Below are 19,930 nucleotides of genomic sequence, written 5' to 3'. Positions count from 1 at the left end.
TTTTTTTTGCGGTACGCGGGCCTCTCACTGTTGTGTCCTCTCCCGCTGTGGAGCAAAGGCTCCGGACGCGCAGGCTCAGCGGCCATGGCTCACGGGCCCAGCCGCTCCGCGGCATGTGGGATCTTCCCGGACTGGGGCACGAACCCGTGTCCCCTGCATCGGCAGGCGGACTCTCAACCACTGCGCCACTAGGGAAGCCCCCTAGTATTAATTTTTAAAATATAATTTGAAAATCTTGAAGAATCTGGTGACCTGAATTTCAGTCCCAATTCTGGCACTATTTGCAAAATCTTTGCCAACTTGCTTGTTTTCTCTGAATCTCAGATTCCTCCTGTATAGAGGGCAAAGGTTATTAAGCTAAGCTGTCTCCACTTTTGAAATTCTATTGCTAAAAATAAAAAAGAAATTCTGTTGTATGGTATGATCAGATGAAAATAGTAAACAGATAATGATATAATAATAAAATAAAGTTTAGTGATTATATATAAAAATTTTATTTTTGCTCATTAAAGTCATATATATTTTGGTTTACAAAAATAAAGTAAAAAAACTGTAAAGTTGAAAATGAGAATATTTTAATCTTGAAAATACCAGACATCTCCATATATTCTATATTTTGGCTGGGATGTTGATTGGAATTGCTCTGAATCTATAGATCAGTTTTAAAAATAGTTTTATTGAGATATATTGTACATATCATACCATTTGCCCAGTTGAAGTATCAATTCAGTATGTTCAGAGTTAAACTACCATCACCATAATACATTTTAGAACTTTTCAACACCCCACAAAGAAACTTGACACCCTTTAGTCAGCACTCCCAACCTCCTAATCCCCAACTCTGTGTAACCACTAATCTGTCTTCTATAAATTCCTATTCTGGACATTGCATATAAATGGAATAATGTAATAGATGGTCCTTTATTATTGGTTTCTTTGGCTTAGCATATTTTCAAGGTTCATCTGTGTTGTAGAATGTATCAGTACTTCATTTTTTTATTGCTAAAAGATTTGGCTTTAAGGATACACAACACTTTATTCATTCATCAGTTGGTAGACATTGGGTTGCTTCCACTTTTTAGTTGTTACGAATAACGCTGCTATGAACATCATGTACGAGTTTTGTGTGGATGTATATTTTTATTTCTCTTGGGTATATACCTAAGAGTGGAATTTCTGGGTCATTTGATAACTCTATGTTTAACCTTTTGAGGAACCGCCAAATTCTTTTCCAAAGCAACTGCTTCATTTTACAGTCCTGTCAGTGTTTGAGGGTTCCAGTTTTTCCACATCTTCATCAACACTTGTTATTTTCCATTTTTTGGTTATAGCTATTCTTGTGGTTGTGAAATTATATCTCATTGTGGTTTTGATTTGCATTTACTTGCTGGCTAATTATGTTGAACACCTTTTCATGTGTTTATTGACCTTTTGAATATTTTCTTTGGAGAAATATCTGTTCAGATCCTTTAACCCATTTTTTAATTGGTCTATTTTTCTTTTTGTTGTTTAGTTATAATAGTTCTTTATATATTCCAGATACAAGCCCCTTATCACATAAATGATTTGAAATAATTTTCTCCCATTCTTTGGGTTGTCTTTTCACTTTATTCATGTTGTTTTTAAAAACACAAATTTAAAAAAAATTTGATGATGTCCAATTTATCTTTCTGTTATTGTTGTTGCTCGTCCTTTTTGTTTCATATCTAAGAAAGAGTTGCATAACCCAAGGTCACAAACATGCACACCTATGTTATTATAAGTTTCATAGTTTCAGATCTTACATTTAGGTCTTTGATACATTTTGAGTAAATATGTGTATATGGTATGTTCGGATCAAACTTCATTTTTTGAGGGGATATACAGTTGTCCCAGCACCATTTATTGAAAAGAGTATTTTTTCTCCATTAAATTGCTTTGAAACACTTGCTGAAAATCAGATGATCATAAGTATAAAGGTTTATTTCTGGACTCTCAATTTTATTTCATTTATCAGTAAGTCAGTCCTTATGCTAGTACCACACAGTCTTGATTACTTTAGCTTTGTAGTATGTTTTAAAATTGGGAAGTATGCATCCTCCAATTTTGAACTTTTTCACAGTTGTTTTGACTATTCTGGTCCCTTCAGTTTTAGACCATAGGGATTTTAGAATTAACTTGTCAATTTCTGCAAAAAAGTAAGTTGGTATTTTTATAAGGGTTGCATTGAATAGGTAGGCTGTTTGGGGGAGTATTGCCATCTTAAAAATATTGTCTTCTGATCCATGATAATAGAATGTCTTTTCATTTATTTAAGTCTTCTTTAATTTCCTTCAACCATGTTTTGTACTTTTCAGAGTATAATTTTCACTCCTTTTGTTAAATTTATTTTAAAATATTTAATTCTCTTTGATGTGTGTAATTGATGTGTGTGTGATTGAAATTGTTTTCTTAGCTTCAGGAATGTTCAGGGTGTTCATTGACAGTATGTGGAAATGCAATTAATTTTTGTATATAGGTCTTGTATTCTGCAATTTTATTGAGCCTGTTTATTAGCTCTAATAGTTGTCTGTGTGTGTGTGTGTGTGTGTGTTCATTAGGATTCTCTATCTACAAGATTATATTATCTGCAAGTAGAGATAGTTTCACTTCTTTCTTTCCAATTTGGATGACTTTTCTTTTTCTTGCCTAGTTGCCCTGGCAAGCACCTCAAGCATAATATTGAATAGAAGTTGTGACATCAGCCATCCTTGTCTTGTTCCTGATGTTAAGGGTAAGAATTCAGTCTTTCACTATTAAATATGATATTAGCTGTGGGTGTTTTTTTCTTTGTAGCTGCTCTTTTTGAAGTTGAGGAAATTTCCTTCTATTCTTATGTTGTTTAGTGTTTTTATCAAGAAAGGGTGTTGAATTTTGTCAGGTGCAGTTTTGCATCTATTGAGATAAGTGTGGGTTTTTGTCCTTTATTCTATTCATATAGAATATTACATTAATTGATTTTTGGATATAGAAACAGCCTTTCATTTCCTAGATAAATTTCATTATACGTATTGCTTTATTTTTATTTGCCAGTATTTTGTTGAGAGTTTTTTTGTCTATATTCATAAGAGATATTGGTCTGTAACTTTCATTTCTTGTGATGTCTTTGTCTGGTTTTGTTATCAAGATAATGCTGACCACATTAAATGAGTTATGAAGTGTTCTCTCCTCTTTTATTTTTTTGGGAAGTTTGTGAAGAACTGGTAAAATTCTTTAAATGTTTAGTAGAATTCACTGGTGAAGGCATTTGGGCCTGGAGTTTTCCTTGTATATAGTTTTAAAATTACTGATTCAATCTCTTATTATAAATCTATTGCGATTTTCTATTTCTTCTTGAGTCACTTTTTATAATTTTTATCTTTTAAGAAGTTTTTCCCATTTCATGTAAATTATTTAATTTGTTGTCATATAGTTGCCTTTAGTATTCCCTTATAAAACTTCATTTCTGTAAAATCAGTAGTAATGTCCCTTTTTTAGTTCTCAATTTTAATAATTTGAGTTTTCTTTTTTTTTTTCTAATCAGTCTAGCTAGAATTTTCTCAATTTTATTGATCTTTTCAGAGAACTAAGTTTGGGGTTTATTGATTTTCTCCATTGTTTTTATATTTTCTACTTCATTAATTACCACTCTAATTCTTATCATTTCCTTTCTTCTGCTCTTGATTCAAAGTTCTTCTTTTCCCACTATCTTAACATGGAAAATTACATTGTTGATTTGAGATCTTTCTTCTTTTTTGATGTTGGTGTTTGCACTACAGATTTCCCTCTGAGCACCTCTTAAGTTAAACCTCATGAGTTTTTGTATGCTATGTGTTCATTTACATTCATCTCAAAGTATTTTCTAATTGTCCTTATCATTTATTCTTTGATCTCCTTGTTATTTTGTACTATGTTGTTTAATTTGCATATGTGTGTAAATATGTATAGATGAGTTTTGAGGGAATTGATGTCTTAATATTGAGCTTTCTAATCCATTAAAATGGTAGCTCTTTCCATTTATTTATGTCTTCTTTGATTTCTTCCATCAGTGTTTTGTAGCTTTCAATGGACAGATCTTATGTATATTTTGTAAGATTTATATAAAAGTATTTTATGTTTTTGGATCTATTGTAAATTGTATTTTTATTTCAATTTCTAATTATTTATTGCTAGTATATAAACTTGTGATTGATTTTTGGCTATTTTGCCTATATCCTGCAACTTTGCTAAATCAACTTAGCCATTATAGTAGCTTTTTAATAGATTCTTAGGATTTTTTATATAGACAATCATTTCATCTGAATAAAGAGACTTTTCTTTCTTCCTTTCAATTATGGGTGCCTTTTCTTACTTTTCTTATTGCACTGGCTAAGACCTCCAGTACAATTTTGAATAAAAGTTGTGATAGTGTATATCTTTGCTTTTGTTCTGTGTCTTAGGGGGAAAACATGCATTCTCTCACTAAGTATAATGTTGGTTATACATTTTTTTCTAGATATTTTTATCACATTGATGATGTTTCTTTCCATTCCTATTTGTGGGGAGTTTATATCATGAACAAATGTTGAATTTTTGAAAGACTTTTTGTACATCTATTGAGATGATTATATGATTTTCATCTTTTGTGTATAGATATGGTGAATTTTGTTGATTGATGTTTTAAAATTTTATTTCATTTATTTATTTAATTTTAACTGCATTGGGTCTTCGTTGCTGTGTGCAGGTTTTCTCTACTTGTGGCAAACAGGGGCTACTCTTCTTTGCGGTGAGTGGGCTTCTCCTTGCGATGGCTTGTCTTGTTGTGGAGCACGAGCTCTAGGCACATGCCTAGAGCTTCAGTAGTTGTGGCATGTGGGCTCAGTAGTTGTGGCTCGTGGGCTCTAGAGTGCAGGCTTAGTAGTTGTGGTGCCCGGGCTTAGTTGCTCCACGGCATGTGAGATCTTCCCGGACCAGGGCTCGAACCCATGTCCCCTGCACTGGGACACAGATTCTTAACCACTGCGCCACCAAGTAAGTCCCTTGTTGACTGACTTTTGAACCAGTCTTGCATTTTTGAGATAATGCTTCACTTGGTCATGATATATTATCTCCTTTATATATTGTTGGATTAGATTTGCTAGTATTTTTGAAGTTTTTGTGTCTATATTTATAAAAGAAAGTTACCTGTAGTTTTCTTGTAATGTCGTTTTCACTTGGGATGTCAGGGGAATGTTAACTTCATAGAATGAGTTTCAATTTTCTGGAAGAATTTGTGTGGAATTGGCGTAGTCTCTTTAAAATTTTTTGTTGGAATTCAACAGTGAAGTCATCTAATGCTAAAGTTTTCTTTGTGGTGAGATTTTTAAACTACGAGTTCATTTCATTTAATATATATATATATATAATTAGGTTAGCATTTCTTCTTCAGTGATTTTTAATTGTTTTGTTGTAAAGGGATTTATCTGATTCATTTAGATTCTCAATTTTATTGACTTAAAATTTTCATTATCCACATAATTCTTTTAATAACCTAGAATCTACAGAGATGCTCCTTCTCGTATTCCTAGTATTGGTAATTTATGTCTTTTTTTTTCATAACAGTCTAACTAGAAGTTAATCATTTTGATAGATCTCGTCAAAGAATTATCTTTGGGGGTCATTGAGAAGCATACTTTAGGTATTGGAGTGAAAAGAGAATGGCCTTGCTACAAATTTGCATAATTTCATGGTTAGGATATGAATGATATATGAGGGGAATGCCCTGAAAGAGAAGCTTCTGCTCGTATTTTATATATCTGGAGTCAATTATTTTAGCTTTTAATATGGAGGAAAAATACATCACTTTATAATCAAAAGGCAAGGAGGGTTCTATCTTCTTTTAAAAACAGTAACAACGCTATCATAATATACTCTCTTTTAGAAGATGATTTGCTGAAAACAGCAATGAAACAAACCACTTAAGGCCTTCTGTAAATCTAACTTCAAATAATAGCTCCAAGAGGGAAATGTTGATTGTGTTATTTCAGACTCCTCAGAATCAAATGTGTTCCTCGTGTTCAGGGAACCATAGTCTCTAGATAACTGTCTGTTCTCTAAAAATATTATCATACAAAGTACTTGCCATACTGCAGGTTAGGAAACATAACCATAATTTAATATAGGAAAATTTACAATTGAACTATAACAATAGAAGAAATATTGCAATCATACTTGTAAAACACACGCAAATTAAGTATTTTTAAAGGAGGATGAGTAGAGTCCCTTTTCTCTCAGGATGGTATAGAATCTGCAGCATCTTCTTTGCTCATTCCCTCATTAAAGGAGATATCTTTTCTGACTTGTCTAGAAGGTTGGTTATTTGACCTGGTGAGCAAGCAGGCATAGAACCAGCCTCTCTAGAGCAGTCCTGCAGGCAGAGAGTTTATACAAAAATTTGAGAACAGCAAAAGTGACCATTTCTCTAAGTATCTGACAGGCTTCTCATCCCAACAGATGGTATCTGTGCATCCTCTGGGGCTCTGAAGCTTGTTGCTGCACTGGAAGTCTCCTACTCTGTCCCCAGCTCTGGGGAGCTGTTCCTTCAGAGATGAATTCTTGTGTTCTTTGCCTGTACCTTTTGCTCTTGGCATCTTTCCTTCAGTCACTATCCACCTTGTGACAGCCTTCCACGAGGATAGATATGGACCCAGAAAACATACTCATTACATATTTGTGAACTGACCAGTGTGCAAGGAGGTTTCTTTAAAAGGGAATCACAGAGTGCTGTAGAGATTGCCGCTGAGGCTGGATAAACCCGTCTTTCCTTTCCTTTGTCCTTTGTACATTTTCATATGGTTGCAAAACCTCTTCCTGTAGGATGAGGCCTCCTTTGGATTTCCGCAAGTGATCTGCTTTCTCTGGGAGAATGACATGTCGTGTGCCTATTAAAGAAAAATGCTAAACATTTACAAGTGAGACACCAGAATTAGCACGAAACCAAGACACCCCCTGTAGGAGATCAGCTAGGCAGATGGAGTGAAGTGCTCTGCATCGGCTCCCGGGCTTGTCAGTCATGGCCTGACCACTTCTACTGCCTAGGCCTTACTCACAAATGGACGGTGGGAACATCTTACTCTAGCATTTTGTCATCATAATCCCTGTGCATTTCTGTTGTGTTGAAAAGGAGATACTGCAAAATGAGAAGTCAAAGGCAAACTGACCTTTACTGCAGGAAAATCCCCTAAGTGAGAATCCTGGTTCCTCTCATCAGGAGAAGCAGCCACAGAGAATGAGGAACAGCTTGTGTTGTGACCTTAGGCAAGTCCTTTGGTTCCTCTGGGCCTCAGTTTTCTCTTCCATTGAGTAAGTGAGTCTCATATGGTGCCTTATTTTTAGACTTTTATTATGAAAATTTTAAAACACACAGAAAAATAGAAAAAACATGGTGCAGTGGACATCCATATACATACCATCTGGATTCAGCAACTGCTAACATTTTGCCATATTGCCTCATGATTGCATGTATATCTATCTATACTTTTGCTGAGTCATTTTTAAGTGAATTATAGATGTCAGGACATTTCATGCTTAAATATTTCAGCTTGTATATTCATAAATTAAGGACATATTCCTCCATCACTATAAACCAATCATAGAATGACTCTGAGTTCCAGAGTCCCAAGCCCTGGGAGCCTTGGGCTTGGTTTTCACCAGAGATACATGAAAGAACAGATAGGAACAGAGACAGATATACCATGAAGCGCATGCAGCTACAACTTCGGGTTTTCTCACTTTTACAGGCTCCTTTTAAAACCACTTATATTAAATTTGCCAAGGAAAACTATTTTAGCCATTATTGCTTAAGCCCGTTATTTATTTTCAATCTGGCTTCTCTTCCCTTACAATCTCTTCCCCTTCTCCCTAAACGCACACACACATTCTCTCTCTCTCTCTCTCTTTCATATCAGGTAGGATTGGAATGGCTGTGAACATTTTGGGGATTCCACTTTAAAACCTGGATAATTAATCTTGCTTGCAATCACTGCTGTGCAAAGTGAAGTTACTGCCAGCTCTCCAGAGATATGAATGAATTCTAGGAATACTGTTACTATTCATAGGTAGAAGTAACATGAACTACAGTAAGTATATGAGGAAAGGAGGACAAATATGGGACACAATGAATGGAGTCACAATTAATCTGGGAAAAGGCATCCCATCAGAATATGTGTATATCAGGAAGCTGAGGATTTGAATATCATCAAAATGCAAGTTCTCTCTTGTCAGGAATAAGAGTTAAATATGCAATATATGCACTATATATTGGAATTGCACAAAATAGAATTTATCAGAAAACCTGTTGTTGTGTTACACTGTGAATAGTTCTGGGTGAGAAGTTGCATGTTTTATGCATCTAAACGTATCATCTCATATCTTAGAGAGTCTCATTCATCTTTGCCTAAGGAAGTCTGGCAGAGTCAGATTTAATATGATGCAAAATTGTGACCAGCACTGTGAAAGGACAAACATAATACACAAATGAAGTAAATATGGCAAAATGTTAACAATTGTCAAATTCAGGAGGTGGGTACATGGATGATTATTGTACTCTTATTAGGTATTTGAAAGTTTTCATAGTGAAAAGAAAAAAAAATCACCCTATAAAATCCACTCAGTTTACAGGAAAGGAAATTGGCAGAAACCTATCAGGAAATGGATCTGTGTGATAGAAGAGGAATTTGATTATACGGCTCAATACTGTGGAGCATCAATTTAAAAATGGATTTTGGTTTGACGTATCATGTGTGACTTAATTTCAGTGTAATTTTGTATATTTTTCATAATTGTTAATCAGATCAACGTTCAGATATAACTACAATGAAGTATGTTGGTGGAAGCCAAAAAAAAAAAAAAAAAAGTGAAAGACAGGAGACTGTCGGAAGCTTCAAAATGTCAAACCCCCCCTTAGCATATCATAATGAAATAGAAAAGTTTTGATTTCAAAATCAATAAAAATTTTTCTAAGATATCAATAAAAATGATTTTACAATCATGCAAAAGAAAGACTAAATTATCTTTTATTCTCTCTGGACATTGCAAAATTACTATCGTATGGAGGAACAAAGAGTACGCAGCCAAAAACTTCAGGAATATAGAGTTGTGTCCAGTAGTTAATAAAATATATTATTTTTGGATTTTTCATATGTGCACTATTTGTTAACTTTTGAACTTTGTTGTCACTTTTTTCTCATATAAAATAATACACCTAGTTTTTGTACTTAGTTTTGAATTTATAATTTGTAATCTTAAAGAGGGTTGTAAAATCAATATGCTGCGGGTCCTAGGATTGGTCTGAATTCAGCATCACTCTGAATTTTACAGTGTTCAAATAGAAAAATTGTGTTTTCTGTTCTTCTCAACCTGATTTTTCTGGTAGCAAACTGCAGTGTTAAAACTGATGGAATATTAGATATTCAGACATTTTAATATGTTGGTGAGGATATTGAAGCCCAGAAAGATGGCAACTTGTCCCAACTCAGATATGTATGTAGTGACAACACAATGGTTAAGATTCAGGTCTCCAGACTCTTGGCCCCTCTTCTTCTCCTCATGCTGTGTTGCCGCTCATTAGTTAAAGAAACATGTTATAAAATATGATGCTAAAGATATGACATTGTCCACCAGAAAGGCAGGATCCAGCCTCATCCATCAGAACAGAGGCACCAGTACCCTCCACCAGGAAACCTACATAACCCACTGAACCGACCTTAGCCACTGGGGGCAGACGCCAAAAGCAGTGGGAACTACGAACCTGCAGCCTGTGAAAAGGAGACCCCAAACACAGTAAGTTAAGCAAAATGAGAAGACAGAGAAACACACAGCAGATGAAGAAGCAAGATAAAAACCCACCAGACCAAACAAATGAAGAGGAAATAGGCAGTCTACCTGAAAAAGAATTCAGAGTAATGATAGTCAAGATGATCCAAACTCTTGGAAACAGAATGGAGAAAACACAAGAAACGTTTAACAAGGACCTAGAAGAACTAAAGAGCAATGAAACAATGATGAACAAAACAATAAAGGAAATTAAAAATTCTCTAGAAGGAATCAATAGCAGAATAACTGAGGCAGAACAGATAAGTGAACTGGAAGATAAAATAGTGGAAATAACTATCACAGAGCAGAATAAAGAAAAAAGAATGAAAAGAATTGAGGACAGTCTCAGAGACCTCTGGGACATTATATGCACCAACATTCGAATTATAGGGGTCCCAGAAGAAGAAGAGAAAAAGAAGGGACTGAGAAAATATTTGAAGAGATTATAGTTGAAAACTTCCCTAATATGGGAAAGGAAATAGTCAGTAAGTCCAGGAAGCACAGAGAGTCCCATACAGGATAAATCCAAGGAGAAACACACCAAGACACATATTAACCAAACTATCAAAAACTAAATACAAAGAAAAAATATTAAAAGCAGCAAGGGAAAAGTAACACACAAGGGAATCCCCATAAGGTTAACAGCTGATCTTTCAGCAGAAACTCTGCAAGCCAGAAGGGAATGGCAGGACATATTTAAAGTGATGAAAGGGAAAAAATTATAACCAAGATTACTCTACCCAGCAAGGATTCAGATTCGACGGAGAAATTAAAACCTTTACAGATAACCAAAAGCTAAGAGAATTCAGCACCACAAAACCAGCTTTACAACAAATTCTAAAGGAACTTCTCTAGGCAGGAAACATAAGAGAAGGAAAAGACCCACAATAACAAACCCAAAACAATTAAGAAAATGGTAATAGGAACACACATATCGATAACTACCTTAATGTAAATGGATTAAATGCTCCAACCAAAAGACATAGAGTGACTGAGTGGATACAAAAACAAGACCCATATATATGCTGTCTATAAGAGACCCACTTCAGACCTAGGGACACATATGGACTGAAAGTGAGGGGATGGAAAAAGATATTCCATGCAAATGGAAATCAACAGAAAGCTGGAATAGCAATTCTCATATCAGACAAAATAAACTTTAAAATAAAAACTATTACAAGAGACAAAGAAGGACACTACATAATGATCAAGGGATCAATCCAAGAGGAAGATACAACAATTGTAAATATTTATGTACCCAACATAGGAGCACCTCAATACAGAAGGCAAATGCTAACATAAAAGGGGCAATCAACAGTAACACAATCATAGTGAGGGACTTTGACACCCCCCTTTCACCAATGGACAGATCATCCAAAATGAAAATAAATAAGGAAACACAAGTTTTAAATGATACATTAAACACGATGGACTTAATTGATATTTATAGGCCATTCCATCCACAAACAACAGAATACACTTTCTTCTCGACTGCTCATGGAACATTCTCCAGGACAGATCATATCTTGGGTCACAAATCAAGCCTTGGCAAATTTAAGAAAATAGAAATCGTATCAAGTATCTTTTCCGAGCACAATGCTATGAGACTAGATATCAATTACAGGAAAAGATCTGTAAAAAATACAAACACATGGAGGCTAAACAATACACTACTAAATAACCAAGAGATCACTGAGGAAATCAAAAAATACCTAGAAACAAATGACAATGAAAAGACGATGACCCAAAACCTATGGGATGCAGCAAAAGCGGTTCTAAGAGGGAAGTTTATAGCAATACAGTCCTACCTCGAAACAAGAAACATCTCAAATAAGCAACCTAACGTTACACCTAAAGCGATTAGAGAAAGAAGAACAAAAATACCCCAAACTTAGCTGAAGGAAAGAAATCATAAAGATCAGATCAGAAATAAATGAAAAAGAAATGAAGGAAATAATAGCAAAGATCAATAAAACTAAAAGGTGGTTCTTTGAGAAGATAAAGAAAATTGATAAACCATTAGCCAGACTCATCAAGAAAAAAAGGGAGAAGACTCAAATCAATAGAATTAGAAATGAAAAAGGAGAAGTAACAGCTGACATTACAGAAATACAAAGGATCATGAGAGATTACTACAAGCAACTATATGTCAATAAAATGGACAACCTGGAAGAAATGGACAAATTCTTAGAAATGCACAACGTGCCAAGACTAAACGAGGAAGAAATAGAAAATATGAATAGACCAATCACAAGCACTGAAACTGAGACTGTGATTAAAATTCTTCCGATAAAAATAACCCAGGACCAGATGACTTCACAGGCGAATTCTATCAAACATTTAGAGAAGAGTTAACACCTATCCTTCTCAAACTCTTCCAGAATATAGCAGAGGGAGGAACACTCCCAAACTCATTCTATGAGGCCACCATCACATTGATACCAAAACCAGACAAAGATGTCACAAAAAAAGAAAACTACAGGCCAATATCACTGATGAACATAGATGCAAAAATCCTCAACACAGTACTAGCAAACAGAATCCAACAGCACATTATAAAGATCATAAACCATGATCAAGTGGGATGTATCCCAGGAATGCAAGGATTCTTCAGTTTACACAAATCAATCAATGTGATAAACCATATACACAAATTGAAGGAGAAGAAACATGATCATCTCAATAGATGCAGAAAAAGCTTTTGACCAAATTCAATACCCATTTATGATAAAAAGCCTCCAGAAAGTAGGCATAGAGGGAACTTACCTCAACATAATAAAGGCCACATACAACAAACCCACAACCAACGTTGTTCTCAATGGTGAAAAACTGGAACCATTTCCTCTAAGATCAGGAAGAAAACAAAGTTGTCCATTCTCACCACTGTTATTCAACATAGTTTTGGCAGTCCTAGCCATGGCAATCAGACAAGGAAAAGAAAAAAAAAAAATACAAATTGGAAAAGCAGAAGTAAAACTGTCACTGTTTACAGATGACATGATACTATACATAGAGAATCCTAAAGATACCACCAGAAAACTACTAGAGCTCATCAATGAATTTGGTATAGTTACAGGATATAAAATTAATGCACAGAAATCTCTTGCATTTCTATACACTAATGATGTAAAATCTGAAAGAGAAAATAAGGAAACACTCCCATTTACCACTGCAACGAAAAGAATAAAATACCTAGTAATAAACCTACCTAAGGAGACAAAAGACCTGTATGCAGGAAACTATAAGACACTGATGAAGGAAATTAAAGATGATACAAACAGATGGAGAGATATATCATGTTCTTGGATTGGAGGAATCAACATTGTGAAAATGACTCTACTACCCAAAGCAATCTACAGATTCAATGCAATCCCTATCAAACTACCACTGGCATTTTTCACAGAACTAGAACAAAAAATTTCACAATTTGTATGGAAACACAAAAGACTGCGAATAGCCAAAGCAATCTTGAGAAAGAAAAACGAAGCCTGAGGAATCAGGCTCCCAGACTTCAGATTATACTACAAAGCTACAGTAATCAAAACAGCATGATACTGGCACAAAAACAGAGATATAGATCAATGGAACAGGATAGAAAGCTCAGAGATAAACCCACGCACCTATGGTCGCCTTGCTTTTGGTAAACGAGGCAAGAATATACAATGGAGAAAAGACAGTCTCTTCAATAATTGGTGCTGTGAAAACTGGTCAGATTTCTGAAGAACCTAGGGGCAGGACAGGAATAAAGACACAGATGTAGAGAATGGACTTGAGGACCCAGGGAGTGTGAAGGGTAAGCTGGGGCAAAGTGAGTGAGTGGCACGGACATATATACACTACCAAATGTAAAATAGATAGATAGCTAATGGGAAGCAGCCACATAGCACAGGGAGATCAGCTTGGTGCTTTGTGACCACCTAGAGGGGTGGGATAGGGAGGGTGGGAGGGAGACACAAGAGGGAGGAAATATGGGGATATATTTATATGTATAGCTGATTCATTTTGTTATACAGCAGAAACTAACACACCATTGTAAAGCAATTACACTCCAATAAAGATGTTAAAAAATTAACTATTATAATTTAAATGGGTGAATAAATGTTGAAATTTCTAAAAGTAATCAGATATTTATTCAAAATGTACATACAGATGCAGTCATCATATGAAAATAAATCTAGAGTAGTAAAACTTCAGAAATTCTTGAATATTCATTTGCAGATGAAATCTATAGCAAGTATAGCATATTCATAACATGTTCCTACATAACATATTAAGGCTGTGCCGTATTATAACACAGAATTTGAATCTATAAATTTATGTGAAAAATACTTATTTTTAAAATTTGCTTTATATTTTTAAATGGTAAAAGTAGTTCTACATGTTCATTGTTGTGATTATACCACAGAATAATAAAAGTATGGGGAAAGTTTTTTTTATTTTTAATCTAGAGAGAAATTAACCCAAATTTTATTTGTAAATAGTTTTAGATTATGGACTCATGGAGTAATCTGTAATTTTATTTTCTTTTGACATATGTGTTTGCCAAGTGTTTTACATTGATCACAATAATCATTAACGTTGAAATGATTGTTTTTGTAATACATGCCATTGGTCTGCTAATAAAGTTAAGCTAATAATTTCAAAATTAATTTATATTGGTGTTGAGAGACATAAAGAAAGTTATATCCAAAAAAACAGTATGGCATTGGGGAGATATTCTGTGAAGCTCATTCTGTTGATTTACTCAGCCACTAATTTGTGCATCACATATTCAGTCAGCTTTGGAGATTCACAGGTGGTCCCTGACCACATGGTCCTTGACTTTAAATAGCTCACAGGAGCAGGATTCTAGACTAGTACAAAGAAATGCTGCAAACTAGACATTAATTATACACATTAGAATTCCAATGGGGAAGGAATGTGTCATCTATTCCATACTTTTTGTGCCCCCATGTATTCCTTTGGAAGAGAGAGAGGAGGGCTAGTCCTGGCTCTATCAGCTACCACAGAAATACTCTCTCTGTTCAATCTTGTTACCTCCTATTACCCATTCTTATTCTATTTTAAGGGAAGTGAAGACTGTTAGGAACTTCTTTACTTATGAATCCTCTTCTGTACTAGTCAGGGTTCTCTAGAGAAGCAGAACCAATAGCAGATATATATATATGTTTGTGTGTGTATATATATATAGAGAGAGAGAGAGAGAAAGAGAGAGGGAGATCAATACTGAGATATATATGTTTGTGTGTATATATACATAAGTATATGTGATTTATTATAAAGAATTGGCTCATACCATTATGGAGGCTGAGAAGTCCCAGAGTCTGCAGTCTGAAGGCCTAAGAACTAGGAGAGCCAGTGGTATAAGTTCCAGTCCAAGCCTAAAGGCAGGAAAAGACTAATGTCCTAGCTTGAAGACCAGCAGGTAGAGACAGTGAATTCTTTCTTGCTCAGTGCTTTATTCTTTTCAGACCTCAACAGATTGGATAAGGCCCACCCACATTGGGGAGAGCAATCTGCTTTACTCAATCTACTGATTCAAATGTTAACCTCATCCAGAAACACCCTCACAGACACACACAGACATAATTTAACCAAGTACCTGGGCACTTTTGGCCCAGTCGACACATAAAATTAACCATCACTTCTACATTTCTCCTCTCCTCCTCTCTCTCCTCCTTCATCACAACCTTAGGTTGGGGTTCCCCAGAAACAGACCCTCAGATGAGGGTTTGTGGAAAAATGGTTTACTAAGAGATGCCCCCAGAGAAAAACAGAAGAGGGACAGACAGAGGGACTGGGAAGAGGAGGAGGTCAAGTGATGGGCCAGTTTTAAGCAAAGTTCCAGGGAGGTTAACTTTGCTTCAATCCTGTCGAAAAGCTCTGGAAGCACATGGGCTGCACCTCTGATCACCCTGGCCCCGGTCTTGGGAACTGGGGTATTTATAACCACACAAGGTTAGTCAGTGGCCACAGCCTCCACCTCGAGGCCATAAATCTCCAGGTACTTACCACTGTCTGTCCAGGCAAGAAAAGTAGGCTCTGGCAGTCCAAGGGTAGCCCTCTATGAAGTGTCGCAGGTGTGGGTTTTGGAAGTGAAAGCATTGTATCCAGGTAAATCAGAAGGGATCTGAGGGGGCTTCCCTGGTGGCGCAGTGGTTGAGAGTCCGCCTGCCGATGCAGGGGACACGGGTTTGTGCCCTGGTCCGGGAGGATCCCGCATGCCGCGGAGCGTCTGGGCCCGTGAGCCATGGCCGCTGAGCCTGCGCGTCTGGAGCCTTTGCTCCACAGCGGGAGAGGACACAACAGTGAGAGTCCCACGTACCGCAAAAAAAAAAAAAAAAAAAGGGGATCTGAGGGAGTTGGGCAGAGCACAGCCATGTGCCACAATGGTCATCAGCCTCTTAGCAATGATCACAGTAATGTCAATGTTATCAAGGACTCATGCGTGGGATACTGGACTCTGTGCTTTCTAGACATAATATTATTCAATCTTGATGTCAGATTTGTGGTAATTAGTATAATTATACTACTGAGGTTCAGAGTGAGTAAGTTGCCTACGGGAACAGCAAGGGCTGCAGGTATACAATCCTCCTGTCCGCCAGATGCCGTCTGCCCTATGCTCCACGTCCTTGCTTACCACCCTAAATTATCCGGTGAAAATATTATTAATTGCCATGCAAGATAATGGGTAGAATGTCAACATTCCCATTTGTGGTATAGAAAATCTGTCTCATTATTTATAGTCACACTCTCATGTATCTTGATAACTTGCCAGGACATAATTCAAAGTAAAACCTCCCGATATTGATGAAAGTACTGTAGGTCTAAGCTGCCAAACAAAAATATCTGCCATCTCTCTGAAAGTTTGTTTTTTTGAACTACTTAAAAGATGCAATTTTTGGCTGTCATGGAATTGTTTTACACCCATGTTTACACTCTGGGTTTCAGAAATTTGCCGAATATGAAAGAAGTCTTTACGCTACAGTGTAGTGTTATTTTTCACTAACAAGACACAGCCTTTCCAAATTTAGCCATTCACTATTAAACGTAAAGAACCAGTGGTGAAGATAATTATGTGTGTAAGCCATAAATGCTGGGAAATTCCTGCATTGTTGAGTCCTATAACTTCACCTCCTGAATGCTCTCATAGGGATAGTTGTGTGTTTTATAAACAAAAATATATTGGTTTATATACACCACTATTCCAGAGTTAGCAGTTACTTTGAGTTCTTCACTAAAAATGCGTATCAGTGAAGATACAATTAGGCAGATTTAGAAAGCTTTGTTTTCTGTGGTTACTTACTGTTTTGCAAAAGGAGTATTATCGTAACAATTTACCCCTCTTAAATGTTAATTCTGAAAGTAGCTTAGCAAGGAGTAGTTCAACCAATTTACAGCATTGTTTTATAGTGGATTTCAGGTTGTTTTTCTTCACGAGTGATTTCCTCACCCATCACATATATAATTAATATTTTCAGTTATGGAAATTTCTCAAAGAATTGACAATTTAAAAAATTGTTTAAGGTGACATCTGCCAAATTAGAGCTTTCCAGTTATATATGCAGAGAGAAACCAGAAGTTTGATAAATTTACACCATATTGAATATGTTAAAAAGTTACTCTGAGAATCCTTTCTTATTAATTTTCACCTTGTATTTTAACACGTTTGGCTTCTTTTATTGTGGCATCTATAGCATTATTTTACATAGAAGATTGCACTTCAAGAAATGCTTTAGCATGTGTGGGTATATTTAAAGTTACCGTAGAATGTTGCTGAAATGAAATCTTGCAGTAATTAGGAGAGAGACAGCTTGAGGCACCTAAATTATGTGGCTCCAACTGGTCCTCTTCTAATCATCCTCATTTTGAAAAACAGAACTAAAAGAGGTTATCATCTTTGTATTGTGAATACGTTTTTTTTTTGAAAAAGAAAGCAATGCTTATAAAAATCTCAATAATACAGGCCAGTAGAAGAAGAGCAAGCCACCTCCCACCAACATACACACTCCCAAGGCACCCAAGCACTTCTTTCCATCCAGTGTCCAATCCCAGGAATCTCTCCTTCCCTCTGGTTTTCTCATAGTCACCGTCGTCTTCTTTCCTCCCCTCCCAGTCATTCAGCAGAATTTCTTCAGGGAGTGCAGGAAATGGTTTCAAGCATCTTTGAGACAAGGAATTTTAAAAAGCTGTTTGCTTCCATGTCCTGGCTATTGTCAATAGAGCTGCAATGAACATTGTGGTACATGACTCTTTTTGAATTATGGTTTTCTCAGGGTATATGCGCCCAGTAGTGGGATTGCTGGGTCATATGGTAGTTCTATTTTTAGTTTTTTAAGGAACCTCCATACTGTTCTCCATAGTGGCTGTATCAGTTGACATTCCCACCAACAGTGCAAGAGTGTTCCCTTCTCTCCACACCCTCTCCAGCATTTATTGTTTCTAGATTTTTTGATGATGCCCATTCGAACCAGTGTGAGGTGATACCTCATTGTAGTTTTGATTTGCATTTCTCTAATGATTAGTGATGTTGAGCATCCTTTCTGTGTGTGTTGGTAATCTGTATGTCTTCTTTGAAGAAATGTCTATTTAGGCATTCTGCTGAATGGATAAAGAATAAAAAAAAGATTTAGTAAATTATGTAGCCTGCACTGCTATCCTCTGTCCCCATCGTAGCATCATATTGTGAGATCTTCACCTTCTGGATGCAGCCTCTCAGTACCAGTCCCTCAACCCATTCTCCCTATTTCTACTCTTCTGGGAGTCATTTGGATGGAGTTCAAGCAGACAGAGCTCTGGCTGACCCCCAAAGCTGTTCCCATGTAGGAAGTCAGGGTGCCTACATCACCTGATCTGTACAGATGCCAGGTGGCAGGACCACAGCTCTCAGGAGGGCATAGTAATACTTTAGTAATAGTTTATATCTTTCCTCCCTACCTCGCTAAAGAGAAGCCAGTTTTAGACAAAGAGCCATGTAAATTCTTCTTTCTAATCCATGGGCTTTCCTCACCTTGATACTGTAACATTCTTAGTGAGTTTTAAGCATAGTAAACTGATTTTTAAAAATGCCTTATCTTGAAGAAGAGGGATCAAAATTTCAAAACATTTGCAGTTGGAAACCTTTGGGTAGAAAAACTGTGGTAATGAGCAAAAGGGGTAAAAAGGTGAAACATGTGCAAAACAGATGTTACACTCAATTTCATGCCAGAACAAATTAAAAAATCAGAAACTTGCTTTGTGATTTAGATGATAGACAATCTATACATATATGTGTAGGCTGAAAAGAATTCTCCATGTGAAACTGGACATTTTTTTAAATTGTGGGCACCTACTTTCCAAATGCAGCCAGGCTTAATTACTAAAACAGAAATCTCTTCCTTGTTTGGAGATTGTCTACAGTGTCCAAACTTTGATATTAGATCAGTACCACATGGGAATAAAAATAACTTTGAGGCTTATGCATCAAATGGAAAAATATGATTAGAAAATTTGAGAACATTTTCATAAGAAGAATAAAATATCCATGTACTATCTGGTAATTTAAAATGTATTAAAATGCATGAACTGGGCATCTGTTAAGTGCAAAGCACTTTTGTTAGAACACCAGGTGGGTGGTCAAACGTTAATGAAAATATAAAAGACACAGTTTGGATGGAGGTGGACAGACTTTAAACTCCAAAACAGATTTCAGAGTTATGATAATTGCCTAGTATATGCTTGAAGGCTTTTAAAAAACCTGATATAAGCATCCCCCCGCAAGGATGTTTCAATGTAATATGATACATTTGAATTAATATCCTAGAGATTTCAAGCATTCCTTTTCATAACTATCATCATTAAGCAAGGATAGAATTTCTTAATTTGGGGTCTATGAGTATTTCAGAGGATCTGTAGATGGGCTACAGAGGGTCCTCCCTGACTCTGCTAAAATTGTATACAGTGTATATTTATCCGTATTTTTATGAGGAGAGAGAGGAAAGCTTTCATACATTCTCATGAGGGCCCATGACTTCTCAAACATTAAGAAACTGTGTTTGAGAAAACAGAGCTCTACTAATAGTAGGAGACAAGTTTATCTTACATAAAAAATGAACTGTATAAC

The 19,930-nt window shown here is 36.0% G+C and overlaps 1 long non-coding RNA gene across 1 annotated transcript in view; it reads left to right on the top strand.

Moving 5' to 3' along the window:
* LOC112414200 (uncharacterized) overlaps positions 1–19,930 on the top strand; it is a 246,005-nt gene that overhangs the window by 60,654 nt on the left and 165,421 nt on the right. The window contains exon 2 of the long non-coding RNA XR_003006105.1: positions 2,672–2,752. This is a non-coding gene — a long non-coding RNA (uncharacterized LOC112414200). The remainder of the gene's footprint in view (positions 1–2,671; positions 2,753–19,930) is intronic.

This window comes from Neophocaena asiaeorientalis, unplaced genomic scaffold (assembly GCF_003031525.2).
Source record: "Neophocaena asiaeorientalis asiaeorientalis breed wild unplaced genomic scaffold, Neophocaena_asiaeorientalis_V1.1 scaffold113, whole genome shotgun sequence".
NCBI classification, from domain to species: Eukaryota; Metazoa; Chordata; class Mammalia; order Artiodactyla; family Phocoenidae; genus Neophocaena; species Neophocaena asiaeorientalis.
This window is presented reverse-complemented; position numbering and strand designations above follow the sequence as displayed.